Raw genomic sequence first — 14,251 nt, 5'->3', positions numbered from 1 at the left:
AGTTCTCTCACTCCTGCACTCCAGTTCCATATGCTCTTTCTTAACTTCTTCAGCTTATCAGGCCAACCCCCTGCAGGCATTACATACTCCTGATCCAACCTCCAAGCCTATGTCTCAAGGTGGATCACTTACTCAGTTCTTTTACTTGCATTCCCACTCCATGCACACCTTTCTTCTAACTACTTGGCACATAGACACTAAAATTTCTAACCAAAGACTGTCTCCTCTGCCCACTACCTGGGCTGCTAACATCTGAAAAAGAAATCAAACAAACTTACAGATTTTGGCCACTCAGCATTCTTGTTCAACAAACCCAGCTTTGCCCATTCTGCCACTAGACAATTATTTTAAATGTCTTGATCAGCAACCTCCAACATTCTGTCATAAAGGCTGCTGCAATGTTTGAAGACTCTTCTTAAATCAAAGTCATATTTTTCTCCTTCACTCTCAGCATGAGGCTTTATCTCTTTACTGAAGAAAAAAAATTAAAGCGATCACAATCTGCTTCAACACCCCAGTTAAAAGCTTGCCCATATTTGCCACTATCTCCAGCTTCAGATGAACCATTCCACCTCTGGTTCAAGGTCAATCCCTCCACCTGTGCTTTTTCTGTTTTTAAGTTTTTCCAAATTTTATTAACAGTGAAGCAGAACATGGGTTGAGCATCAAAACCAAAATTAAAAAAAAAAAATGCATACCAAAAAAGCTTACATGTATCTAACATTTCCCCCCATCCTCCCTGGGTAACTGCCCTTAGGGCAGCTAGATTGCCCTGCAATTCCAGGTTGAATTTAGCCAATATAGAGCATATCACCAAGATAGTGTCAATATAATCCACAGCAATACACACAAGACCCCCCAAAATCAGGGTGGAAGGTAAAATGAATGGGGGAACAAATCAAATCTAGCAGACTGGACTAGAGATACTTCATCATGGTGCTCAGAGGACTGAACTGTAGGGAGTAATTAGTGATGTCTGGCCTGGGCACACCTGACACCCTCTCTGATCTAGTCTTTTCATTTCAGGTAGGAACTGAGGTCAAGAGTACTAGAGTTTCTGATTCAAGTGAGGGGTACTGTAGCACCAGGACTCAGATCCCCTGACTCCAAATCAGGACCTTTGTTCTTTCAAGACTGGAAGAGGGCTATCTTCATCTCAGAAGCATGAGGAAGAAGCTCCTTCTCAGGCTCCCCACAGAGCCTGTGAGCTTGTGTGCAGAAAGAGGATATAACAGAATGGAATAATTAATTCAAAAAGATGCCATGTGAGAAAAATGCAATTACAGGGATTTCCTAACAAAGCCAATAGTGTTCTGAATTATGTAGAAATGATTCTGGTTTAATCTTAATGAAAAGGATATGAACAATCAGTTTGGAGACACAAGAAAGTATTTTAATAGCAAGACTAAGTTTGAGGAATCTAAATTGGGTAAACTAGTTGGGTCTTTTAAGTACGCTATCTTAGCACTAAGCTAATGCTTAACGTTACTCTGGTAACAGGTGATAAGACAGAAGTAGAGATATTAGGTGAACTGAGGAACATGGCTGATGTGGTCTGGAACTTGAGTCTGTGGTTGACTAACTGTATAGCCTTGGACAAGATAAAGCCCTTAATTACTCTAAACTTCTGCTTTCTCATTTGTAATACAGAGGCAGTAATATCTAGCTTATATTGTTGCTATGACAACTGAAGATAATGAGAGAGAAAGCATAAATGCAGAAAGCAGATATTTGTGTTATTAGCTGTGCGGACTCTGTAGAATTCATTCCGTCAGACTTTCCTGATCAGGGTCCTACTGTGCATAGGTCCTACTCCCCCAGCAAGGAGAAGAGAAACACAACCAGATACCATGGCATAGCAGGTAACACACCCAGCCACCCAGGGAGACCACAGTCGTCTTTCGGAACATTGTCACCCTTGGAAATAGGGTTTGTTCTTTTCCAATCCTCTTCGGGGAAGGGTAACAAAGCCTCTGAAGACAATCCCGACAGACAGCACTATGTCTAGTGTCAGAGGCAGTTCTGTGCAATGGTTAGACACACTATGCAGCCCAACAGCTTGTATTCAACTTTCAACTGTGCCGCTTTCTAGCTGAATCAGGTGTTCAATCTCTTTGTGCCTCAGCCTCTCAGTCTGTGAAATGGGGATGATACTAGTGCCTCTTCATAGAGTTGAGGTTAAGTGAATTTATACGTGTTAATGTAGCCAAGACAGGACCTGGCACATGTTCAGTGCTATATAAATGTTAGCTGTAATTATTTAAATATCCACTAATCACTGACATCTAATAGTCTCCTATTTCCACTACAAATGAGGACCTTGTCTCTCTCTCTCTCTCTGTAACTGTTCCTGCACAGCCATTGATTAGAGGAACTATATAATGTAAGAATCTTTGGCACTAAACAAGTAAGCAAATTATAGATACCTAGAAGAAAGTTTCCAGTATCCACCCTGGCACCACTTAATACAGAGTCTAGCTTCCTCATAACCTGTTTCACCCCCACATCAGCCCAGCAAACACTTTGCCTTCAAGGTTGAGAAAACAACAAGTTTGAAATGAAAATATTCTTTCAAATCCATTGAGCTAATGATTCCCCTTCTGGAAAACCAACCTAAGGTAAATTACTATACTGAGAGAAATTCAAAGATGTATGTGCAAACGTGTGTGTTACAGGAATTAAAACTGAAGCTTCACCTGAGGCACAGAGACACGATCGTCACAGCAATCCAAAGGAGGAATAAGTCCAAAAGCAATTTTTTGAAAGATTTAGCTGAGAATCAGTTGCATATCTCTTTTAAATTCCTGACTCACATTGAAGATATGACAGGACTGTGAGAGAATTGCGGGGGGAGGAGGGCTTTTGCGGAGAATATTTCAAGAAATTGTGCTGTGAGCTCTGCTCCCCCACCAAGAGGGGAGCTGGTGCTTCCTGTCACTTCAAGCCCCATGAGGGGCTGCAATCGAAAATATTGGTATGTGGCTCCTGCTGTTCAGGGCACAAGGCACTGGGTGCTAACTCTGTCTGAGAAGGCTGAGGTGAGGAGAAGGGCCTTACCCTGGGGAGTAATGCTGTGTGTGGGCGTCTCAGGAATCGGTTACAGAACTGTCTGCCTGAGTTCACAGTAAAACACTGCTTGGGTGGTGATTACAGAAAAGCAACAGAGAAAGTGAGGGTGCCCTGTTGGGTCTGGAAAACAAAAGACCCCGGGGACAGCAGCTGTCCAGGGAGGATGGCAGCTCTCACAAGGGAGCGCACTCCTGGGTAGTCAGCTGCAAATGCCAGCTCAGTCCATGAGAGTACAGCAAGAACTTTCCCCTCCCACCCTTGGCCCCTCATCCCTGCCCCAACCCCTTGCAAAAGCAGTAGCTGTTGAGGAAGGGAGGGTAATCAAGAAGAAACTGATAGCAACCTACTACTGGCTACCCAGCCTGGGAGGTGTCTTACCTTTGTTTTATTTTTTATCCAATTTTCTATTGAGGTCATGTTGGTTTATATTGTTGTTCGTATTTTGGAACTATAGGATCCTCCCACTCCCTTCCAGTGCTGTTACCATAGTGCTCCCACCACCCAAGCACCCATGGCCCTCCACTGTAATCCACTGTGCTCCCTCCCCACTGCTTACTCGCCCCTCCTCTTTTTCCCCACCCTGAATGTCTCAGTTCTATTGTCTGATTTCAAGGGCTAGTTTTTGGGTTTGGCTTTATCTGACCCTTTGTCTGGTTTCTCTATATTCCCCATGTGAGTGATACCCCTCAGTATTTGTCTTTCTCCTTCTGACTTACATCACTTAGCATTACCATTTAAAAAAAAAAAAGATTTATTTATGCATACAAGAGCTGGGGTACAGGCCGGAGATGCGGGGGTGAGAGGATTCACTAGAGACAGAGTGGGGAGCAGAACAGGCAGATTGACTGGAATACACTGCTGAGGGGAGCAGTGGGCGAGTCAGGAGAGGTCTGCTGCACCATGTGGGTTGCTCCCTGGCCGGCCAGGGGATCGAACTCGTGCTGTAGAGGCTTACGGATTGCTTCATAGTGCTGTGCTTAACCCCTTGTGCCACCAGGGAGGCCCACTTAGCATTACCTTTAAATGAAGATTAGGGTGTGGCTTATTTCAGCTGAATGGAGCTCGTGAGACGAGACTTAAGGCAATTGGAGGGAGACTTTGCAACTAGAATGTCACAGAGCTGCTCAAGTTTCTCATTCAGGGTCAGGAGAATAATTCCCCTCTGAATAAGCATGTAAAAGTCAAAATTTTGAGAGACAAATATGGTTGCCTTCTCATTATTTCCTGTGGATCTTATTTCTTCAATGTACCATTCACATGTTCCTGTTTTATAATGGAGAAAAATCAGGAGTACTATAGATATCAATGAGAAAGTTTTAAAGTACATACATATTTAGTAGTAAACTTAAAATGCAGAATATTAAATAATATATGATTATAATCATATAAAATATATACTTACATAATGTGCATAATCATACAATTATTTATAGTATGATTTTATATGTATACATGTATACGTATGTGAATCTGTGTGTACATGACTATAAGGAAAACACAGTGCAAAACGGTTTTCTCCCTATGGTTTGAAGGAAATCCCTCCTATGAAGGAGGAATTTTTAACTTCCACTATACACTATATTTTCCACAGTCTTCACATAGACAAACTACTTTTAGGGTCCCCTCGCTAGTGTTACTTGACACGCAAGCTTTTCTGCTGGAGTCTACACCCAGAAAATCTTGAATGAGACTCTCTTTTGGGCTTCCCTTTCTGTTCAGTCCCTTGACTGCCTCCCCATGTAGGCTTTCCTTCACTGTCTCCATCTTCAAAAGCCTCTGGCCACTTTTGCCCACATCACGCCCCATCTCCATGTCTTCAACATATCTCATTTCCCTTGTTTCTCTTCTTTGCAGTAACTTCTGCTACGGATTTAACATTCAAATATCATGACTGCACATACCATCCTTGAGATAAATTAAGTTGGTAGTCAAAATAAAATAGGGCAATTCTATAATATGCACATTTTTATAATATACAAATAAATGCAGAAAAAGAACCATCTTGAAGAAGGCACTCCACGCTGGTGAAGACACAGACAGCTGCACATTCCTCTCTCCTGGAGACATCGTGTCCACTTTACACCATAACAAGAGTAGGGGGAATAGTTGTCCCCAAAGGCCCCTGTCCTTCACACAGAGGGCTGAGAGATCTAAGTCACCAAGAATCACTCTGCCACCTCACTATCTCCATTTCACCCAGCTCCCCTCCTCCTCTCTTCACATCTACAGTTCAGTCACAGGTGGGCACCACTTAATCACTGGCAGTCAAGAAATCAACAGATGCCCACAGTCATAGAACCTGTGGCCCCTCCCCAGGTCCTCCTCTCTCCAAAGTCAGCTGTGTTCCTCAAACATTAATTCCCAGACAAGGCATGCATATTAACACATTAATGTTTCTAGTGGCCTTCAGAAAATCAATTCCTTGATATTTCTTCAATCCAGGATTTTTCAGTTTTTGTTGTTTTGTTGACCATATGCCATGATTAAAGAACAAAAGAGGGGTGAGGGGAAGGAGAAAAAAAAAGCTGTTTAAGAAACTGGTTTTATGGGGAATCCTGTTTAGGAAGCGCCACCCTGATTTCAGTTGGAAGGTTACTGTTGAGGAGCTCGGCGGCTCTGGGAAGCCTCTCCATTCTTTACAGCAAGTCTTGCTGACATAAATCTTGTTGCTTTGCCCATTAATAGAAAACAGGAAAAACTGCATACTGCTCTCTAAAGAACCTCACTCCACCCATTTGAGCCAAAGACAACTAAATGAAGACAAGTAAGCCCATAATGGATGGACGCATTGAAGTCAGAGGACTTTTAGAAGCAAAGTTGTAGCTTGGAGAGTTTCTCTGGACTTTATTGCTATAAAGTGTTATCTTTTCAAGGATGATTTCTCTGGTAGATGTCACCGTTTATCTTGTTAAAGTCCGATTTGGACTGCCTTAAATGAACCCTGTGACTGATATGAACTCACTACCCAGGCAGGAAAAGCAAGTTGTGTAAGAGGAAGAAAAGTGAATATCTAACATTATAAATTCAGGCACAGGGATCTCTCTGGTCCTTAAAGTTGCCTGGAAGTGATGACTCCAGACCTTTCCTGTGAGCAAGTCCCCAAGAAGTCATACATACCATTTCCCACAGGGACACCCCCAGGAACCTCTGCAGGAACGTAGGGGTCACTGGGAACTTCATGACACACACTTAGAACTTTTACCCTTCTGAAAGCCTGACTTCATCCTTCCTCATCACAAAAAGACCGAGCCTTGTATTTCCTAACACAGTGGGAAATTTGTTGTTGTCAATCTTGTACGTTTGTTTGTTGGGAAAAAACACCATGTAATATTTAAAACTTTCTTCTTCTACATGTACATGTTTATTTCAGTGCCCTTTGTGTTTCTCAGATACTAATCTCTTAAAACAGGCTTTGTGGCCTCCCTGGTGGCTCGAGGGGTTAAGATGTAGCACTGGGAAGCTATCCACAGCCACTGCAGCACCAGTTCAATCCCTGGCCAGGGAGGTGACCCACATGGCGCAGTAGACCTCTCCTGACTTGCCCACTGCTCCCCTCAGCAGTGTATTTCAGTAGAGCCACCTATTCTGCTCCCCACTCTGTCTCTAGTGAATCCTCTCACCCCCATACCTCTGACCTGTACCCTAGTTCTTGTATGCATAAATAAATAAATCTTTTAAAAATAGGCTTTATCTCCATGTTCCCACTTTTGAGACTGGGCAGGGAAAGTCCAGAGTGCTGAGCATTAGCAGATAAATGCTTCCATTCTGAGGGAATGTGTTTAAGATCAGCTGGAAACAATTTCATAAATGTGGGAAGTGTTTCCTTTCATAATCTATATTTTATTTTAGAGCCATGTGACTGATAGTAGCAAGAATTGGTGGTTAAAATGCTGTAAATGGGCAACAGAATACTGTGACCAGTGGGGTGAGAAATGTGATAGTAGGAAAAAACACAAAAGACATAAATAATATATCAAGGAGGTCATTCAATGTAAGCAACTAAATCACTCAGAGTTATTAAAATCATTTGTTATTTATAGACCCATCTTACGATCCATCGTTCTTCTTTCCACCCAAAAGTGCTCTGAATGAATAACAGAGAGCCCACGCGGCCCCCCTTGTGTTACTCTGGTTAATTCAGAGGTTTTTGTAATTTTCCTAATGGAAAAAAATTCAAATCATAAAAAATGTTCACTGACTACCTGGCAGAGGGCCTGAGACCATATTCAGGATGTGATACAACACATTTATTTGATTGCTTTCTTTTTCAACACACATTGGAGCTCTCCAAAAATAGTTTTGCCTCCTTTCCAAACTCTGTTGGCACAGCTCTTTCCTAGGTCTTCTGATAGAGTAAAAGGATCCTCTGTTGGTGTCTTATCCAAGGAAGCAGATGATATGAGTGAAACGCTCCAAATGAAACCAATTGAGTATGGCGTCATGTGGGAATTTAGCCTGATGGGGAGTTAGTCTCTTAGAATACTACCAGGAGAATCCTCCTGAGGACACAGAACCCAAAGACTCAAAGCTCATAATTGAATAGGCTCAAATGGATGGTTTTCTAAACCAAACCAACTTAAAAATACACCTTTGAGAAACAAAGAGAAGGGGACCAGGTAAGTAAACACATTTAGGATAGGGTAGGAGAGAATAAAAGGACCATTGTCATCTCTCTCTTTCTTTCTCTCTCTCTCTCTCTCTCTCTCTCTCTCCTCCTTCCCTCTCTTCCTCTCTCTCTCTCCCTTTCTCTCTCTCCTTCTCTCTCTCCTTCCCTCCCTCCCTCTCCAGTCTCCCCTACCATAGATGTGGTTATGAGAACCGGAGATGAGGTTGTACCTGGGAGCCCACAGACAGAAAGTACCCCAGACGAATGACACATACTTGCTCTACCAGAGAGACACAGGAGGAAGTTCTGGCCACAGTTGGAACTTCCCGATTAGCCTGCTGAACAGCTCTGGGTCTTCTGTCCATTCTTGGGCAGAGGACACGTGAGACCAGAATGAGTGTCACCAATGGGAGGCCAATGGGAAGACGCCCGCTGTCAGTCTAGAGGTGGCCTGATCATGACTTGGTCTCTCCATCCCTTTCGATCCATAAATAACATTCTTGTCTTTTCCCGTCATATATTTCATGTATTCTGTTTCTTTCACATGTTGTAAATTGCTAACCCATATCTAGCATACCTTATGAATTCTGCCTATCTCATAGCCATCTCCTTATTTGTCTGTACTTATCATCGTAGGAGTTTCACCAAAAGCTCATAAAGTGCCAGCTTACTTTGCATATAAACTCAATCTTTCTGGTGAGGCTTATCCTTCCTATTGCTTTCCTGTCTTCTATAGCAGAATCCAACATACAGAATCAATGTTAGAACGTACAGGCAGTAGAGCAAATACATATTACATGGACCATCTCTTGTGCCATTGACAGGAAACCCAGAAATTCTTAAAAGATGCCATGAGCCACCCAGCATCATCTTCAAGATTTCTATTATATTTTACAAATTTTGACTCTTTCTAAGAAAGCCTAAATAATTCTTTTACGGGTATTTTGAGCATTTATTGGAGACTTGACCTGAAACAGGAAAGACTGAATGAATATCCTATGAAATCCCTGGGCCCATGAACTGTTTCAGCTCCACTTTGGGGGCTCTGCACATGTGCAAAAGACAGCCTTTGACTTAATTCCCCTTCGAAAATTCACTTGGTGTAAATCATCCATGCACACAAAAAAGGAGCTCGGCACATCAGTCCCACTAAGGCAAAATACAGAATTAACTGTGTAGAACATGGTTAAGCAGCCCTCGCTCTGGGATGCCAGAAACAGAATCATTCCATTGCTGCCTCTGTGCGACGGGGACTCCGTTAAGGCATCTGTTGCTGCCTAATCTCATGTGTATGGCCATCTGTGCAGGGAGAGCAGGAAACACTAGAAAAAATGAAAGAAAGAACAGCAAGCAGGACCTTGCCTATTTAAAAGCGTGCCCCCCTCAAGGCTTAGCTTTCTCCAGTAGAGCACAGAGGGTGAGCCTCTGAATACATCTGCATCTAGGGTCAGCTCCCAACTCTTAAACACATATTGTGTGTTCCTGAGCAAGTTACTCAGCTTTTCTGAACCTCGGTTTGTTCATTTTTAAATCGATAATCCAATATAATAATTTAAATCGATAATTGTTCATTTTAAATCGATAATTGCAGGTAGTAATACTTACCTGCAAGGTGTGTGGTGAGGGTTATATGTAATGATTTACATAATTGCTTTTTAAAAATGATTTACACTATACCCTAGCAACAGCCAGTCCTATGGTTATTGTAGTTATTGTTAGTATAATTGTTGTTGCTGCTGCTAGTATTATTAGCTAGACCAGCCTTAGAGTGAGAATTATATTATTTTAGGAATAGTGATCCCAGAAGGTATCTCTACGAACTGGATAATGCCCCAAATCTCTAATAAAATAGTCTTTTATTTAGAATTGGTGAGGAATCTTAAGATGAGACTATCTCGTTGGAATTATGACACAATGATTTAAATTCACACAAAGACTTAAATGTCTATTTTAAATTTCTTTTCTATTGGAGACTTTAAAAAGGATGTGATAAAGACTAGAAGATAGCTTTAAAAGGTCAGAGAGAGAAGACTGGAAACTGAGAGCCAGGTGCACAGGCTTTGAAATCAGACAGAAGAGGGTTTGAACCAGCTTGTGTGTCACCACTGTCAGTGTGACCCTTCGGAACCTCTCTGAATCTCAGTGTCCTCATTCGTAAAGTGAAGATAATTATGACACTACTCCCTAGGGCCCCTGAAAGTGTTTGAGGAGAGACACAGAACATTGAGCACATTGCCTGATACATAGTAGGTTCTCATTAAGGGACAATTTCCCTTCCCGCACGTTTATAATGCTAATTCATTTTTCTCATCTGGATTCTCCCTCATGGTTAGTGTTGGCTTTCCTCCAGTTCATGAACAGAAGAATCCAGAAGTTTTTTAAGACTGGCTTTCTGTAGGAAAGAAACAGGAGATAGAAGCTGTATGTTGGTGGTGTAATTTAAAAGAGAAAAGCTAGACACCTTCATCCTGCCACCACCACTAGGGAATAGCTAAAGTCTCTCTACCCCTGGATGAAATTTTAGGCTGGAAGATTTCTTCAGTTCATCAGGCAGTGGTGTTCCTGAGCAAGCCTTGGATCTCCCCAGGCTGTGAAATTCACCTAAAGTCAGGCTGGTTAGCAGATAGAACTGGGAGTTCAGCTCTGCTCTCTACAGTCTGGTTTCCTCCCTGAGCCTTTAGGTCTTCCAGAACCCAGGGGAAGCTGAGGTACTGGCATTTCAGATCCTTGAGGCCATCCTTGAACCCCCAGGGCTAAGCTGGGTTGAGTGGGGGTACAGCTGGGAGTTGGATGGGCTCCTTCATAGCTAAGATTTCTGGTTTTACCACTTGTTTTTACCACTGGGTGTGTTCCTGCTTGTGTTCTATAGGAGAGAAGTGGTATACCCTCCAGGTTTTATGAATTGAGACTTTTCTAGTAGCTCAAATTCAAAAAGAGATGATCAGCTAAACAGTCTAAGAATTCCAGAGCTGGAATAAGGGATGGGAAAAAAAAGTAGAAGAAATAGTCAACAAAGTTCTCTTTAGAGAATAATGAAAATAATTAACAATTTTTATTGTTTGTCATGTGCCTGACTGTGTTCTAAGGGCTTGATTCACTTAATCCTTACAATAACCCTACAGAGTAGTTGCTAGTCTTTTCTCTATTTTACAGTTGAGGAAATAGGAACAGAGAGGTTGAGTAACTTACCAGAGGTTGCGCAGCCAGTGATTAGTAAACAAAGGAGCCATAGACAGACATATTGGCACTGGAATCTGTGTGTTTAACCAATGTGCTAATCACAGGCACAGCAAATGCTTATTGAGCCTGATCTTCCAGGAACTGCACTAAGTGCCTGTTTTACAAGAGTCATCTCATATAATCCTCACAGAAACCCCATAAGGTGTCACCTTTGTCTCCATTTCACAGATGAGTTGACTGGAATTTGGAAACATGAATGATTTGTCCAAGGTCCCAGAGGTCGACTTTGCCCAAGGTATACAATGAGGAACGAACACTGCTAAGCTGAAAGGACCCCTTTGCCATCAGCACACAGCAAAAGTCTTGGGTTGTTACTGAGTAGACCTTAAATAGTTTTTACAACATCTGCTTCAAAACCTTCATTTTTGATGTTTATGTATATCTGGGCACACACAAACAGAAAAGATCTATTTCAGGACTCAGAGGTTTCGTGCTATGTATTTTTTTAACTGTCTGTTAAAAATCCAATCTGTTTATACTGCATCAGACCATGGTTTTGTTAGTTACTTCAATCCAGATGTGAAGACATTAGCTAATGAAGTCTGTGCTTATGTCAGAGAAAGAGGGGGGGCCCTCTTACTCTTTAGAACAACCACAGCCCTTTCTGTTTCCTCTGATCATCTGAAGACCCAGCTGATGAGTCTTGTCAGTAGATGAATTTAGTTTTCTTACTGCCTAAAAAACAAAGCAATTCCTACATGTCCATACTTTTAATGAGCTGTTTTCCTTTCTCTCTTTTTGCAACTAGCATTTGGTGGCAGTAATTCCTCAGAAGTGCTCTAGCTCTTTCCATGGCTTTCTCAAGAGTGGTGAGTTGATGGTATTTTTGGTTTGGAGTTTGAGGTAGGGGAAGTTGCGGGGAGGAAACAATGAGATCAGCACTTAAGATCATTTCTTCTTAAGTCACATGCATAACTTACATCAACTAGGAAAAGAGCAAAATTAAATGTAAGGAGATTAGTAGACAGGCCTGCGACATAGGCCGCACATAGTGGCCGCACAGGAACCCCAAGCTTGCAAATGACATAGTGTATGAGTGTACAAAGGGCAACTTCATTTTGAAAAGTGAAAGAGGATATTGTTGGGGACAGTTAGGATTTTTTTGGGGTTTCCCCACAGGGCTCAGTGAAATATGTCAGATCATCTCCAGTCTGTTGCATCCCCTTTGTAACTCCAAATCAATACTGAGCCCTAGTCTCATCACTCAAACCCCCAACACAGTCCTGGCAACCAACAGAACCCAGACACACAGCTAAATGATGCCCAAAAGGTGCAGCACCAGAGGTTGGGGGAGCACCTGTTCATGTGAACAATAGCCCTTGGTCAAAAACATAGATCAGGAGTCAGGTGCCTTGGAAAACAACCTACCCTTTAAGTGCAAGAGAAAAGGCAGGATCCGGAAGTGTTCTCAATATCTGCAAACTCTGTGCTGCTACTTTCTTTCCCCAGGTCTTTCCCGTCTCTTTTGTAGACCATCTTCTCTGTGCTGCACTTCTGAGACATGGCCTCCTTTTATTCCTTGTCACTTTGCAAATAAAGTGGAAGAACATTTATCTAAGGCTAGGTAGGCACTATGGGAAGTGTAGAAGTAGATCTGACTCAACCCTCTCCCTCCAGGAGTATTCAAATTCATTGGGGGGTTATGATGTGTGCATGATTACTGCTTAGGGGACAATCAGCCACTGCTAGGCCATTTGATGTCTTGTGAGGTATCTGGAAAGGTAACCCCTTCCTCTAGACAGGCCACTGTCACAGAAAAAGGAGCAACTCTGTGGCTGCATGGTCTTGGGCAGGACACAAAATAGATGTGGAACATGTGGGGAACAATAATAAAAAATAAATAATAATAAATAAAACAACTGTAAAAATGTTCAGTCCAGTGCAGTTCCTGCAACTAGGAAAATATCTGAGATAGCCAGTAAGAAAAAAGAGAAATAAATGTTGGGTTAGTTTTCCTGGGAAGGCTTTGTGTGGAAGGTGAGGTTGAACTGGCGGAGTAAGCCGGGAGAAGGTCACCATTCTGGATGGGGAAGGCACTGCAAGGGTAGAACACTGGACAAGCAGTGACAGGGATGGGTGAAGGAACATCATTCCCTGTACTTCCTCCAGCCCTTTCTCCTTTTTGCTCTCATGCACCTTCATTTAAGCTTCTCAGATACCTCAGTTTCATTAATCCCTGTTTTACCACAGATCCCCTTAATAAAGACCGGCGGACTGTTAGCATGAGGAAGCCTGTTCTGATGCTGTCACTGCTACACCTCCTCGGTGGTAAATAAGTCACTCCCATCTCCATAGTTACTAACCTTGATGGTGTCATGAGCTTCAGACACACAGTGAAAATAAAGAGACTTGAGGCTACATACACTGTATTTTGTGAGCCTCCAAGGCGACTTAGCCTTAGCCGCAGTCTAGGTAACTCAGGGCCTGGTTTTCCACTGGTTTTCTCTTATTTTGCCTCCATGTATAGCTGATATTAAGGAAATAGTGAAGCGTAAAGAGCCATCAACATCAGTGCCCTCATGATCAGAGGATAAACAGAAATAAGATTGACATAAACACGTCAGTGAGTCACTTATCTGCCACCAGCCTGTATAATAATTTTTCAAATTTTATTTTGAGACCTCAGCTGTAGTTAGTAAACTGACAGATGAAAGCATAGCAGGTTGCCAGAACATTTGTATGTTTATTTCCTTTCCAGTTCAATACAAATAATTTATCAGTGATATAAACAAAGGAGATCTCCCATGTCTTTTTCCATAGAGGAATCTTTTCTACATATCCCCATTGAACTGTTATCTGCTCTCCATTGATTATATCGATGACACAGTTCACAACTTTGAATGGCCACCCCTTCCATTGTTGGAAAGCACTTACTGGTTTGTCTGTTGTTGTTTAATCTTCCTACTGCCTGTATTGTCCTCTGGTTCACTGATACTGTTGGTCCTCGGTTTCCCTTCCACAAGCATGTGGAATGTATTCAGTAATTGAAAGAGCATGAAACACATCAAAAGATCTGTGTCCCAGGATCTCCAGTCACCTGCCAGCTGCTTTGAGCAAAGTGACATGTGCCTCTTTGAGCCTCAGTTCCCTCCTTTATAAAAATGCATGCAATTAATCTGCGTTGTTTAGCTCACAGGCCAATGTAAGAATCAAGTTAAATAATGACAGTGCAGAAACTATGTATAACATAAGGTGTTACCATTATTCACCTGCAAGATCTCTAAATATTTTAACATAATTGGCATTCCCTTGGGCTTTACCAGTATAATAGTTTCTAGATTTCATTTACATGCCACTTGTCTTCATGTAGGAGCTTCCTATTTGCCATTGTATCTT

Source organism: Talpa occidentalis, unplaced genomic scaffold, assembly GCF_014898055.3.
Source record: "Talpa occidentalis isolate TD23 unplaced genomic scaffold, MPIMG_talOcc4v2.1 talOcc4.3, whole genome shotgun sequence".
NCBI classification, from domain to species: domain Eukaryota; kingdom Metazoa; phylum Chordata; class Mammalia; order Eulipotyphla; family Talpidae; genus Talpa; species Talpa occidentalis.
Note: the sequence above shows the minus strand (reverse complement) of the source record.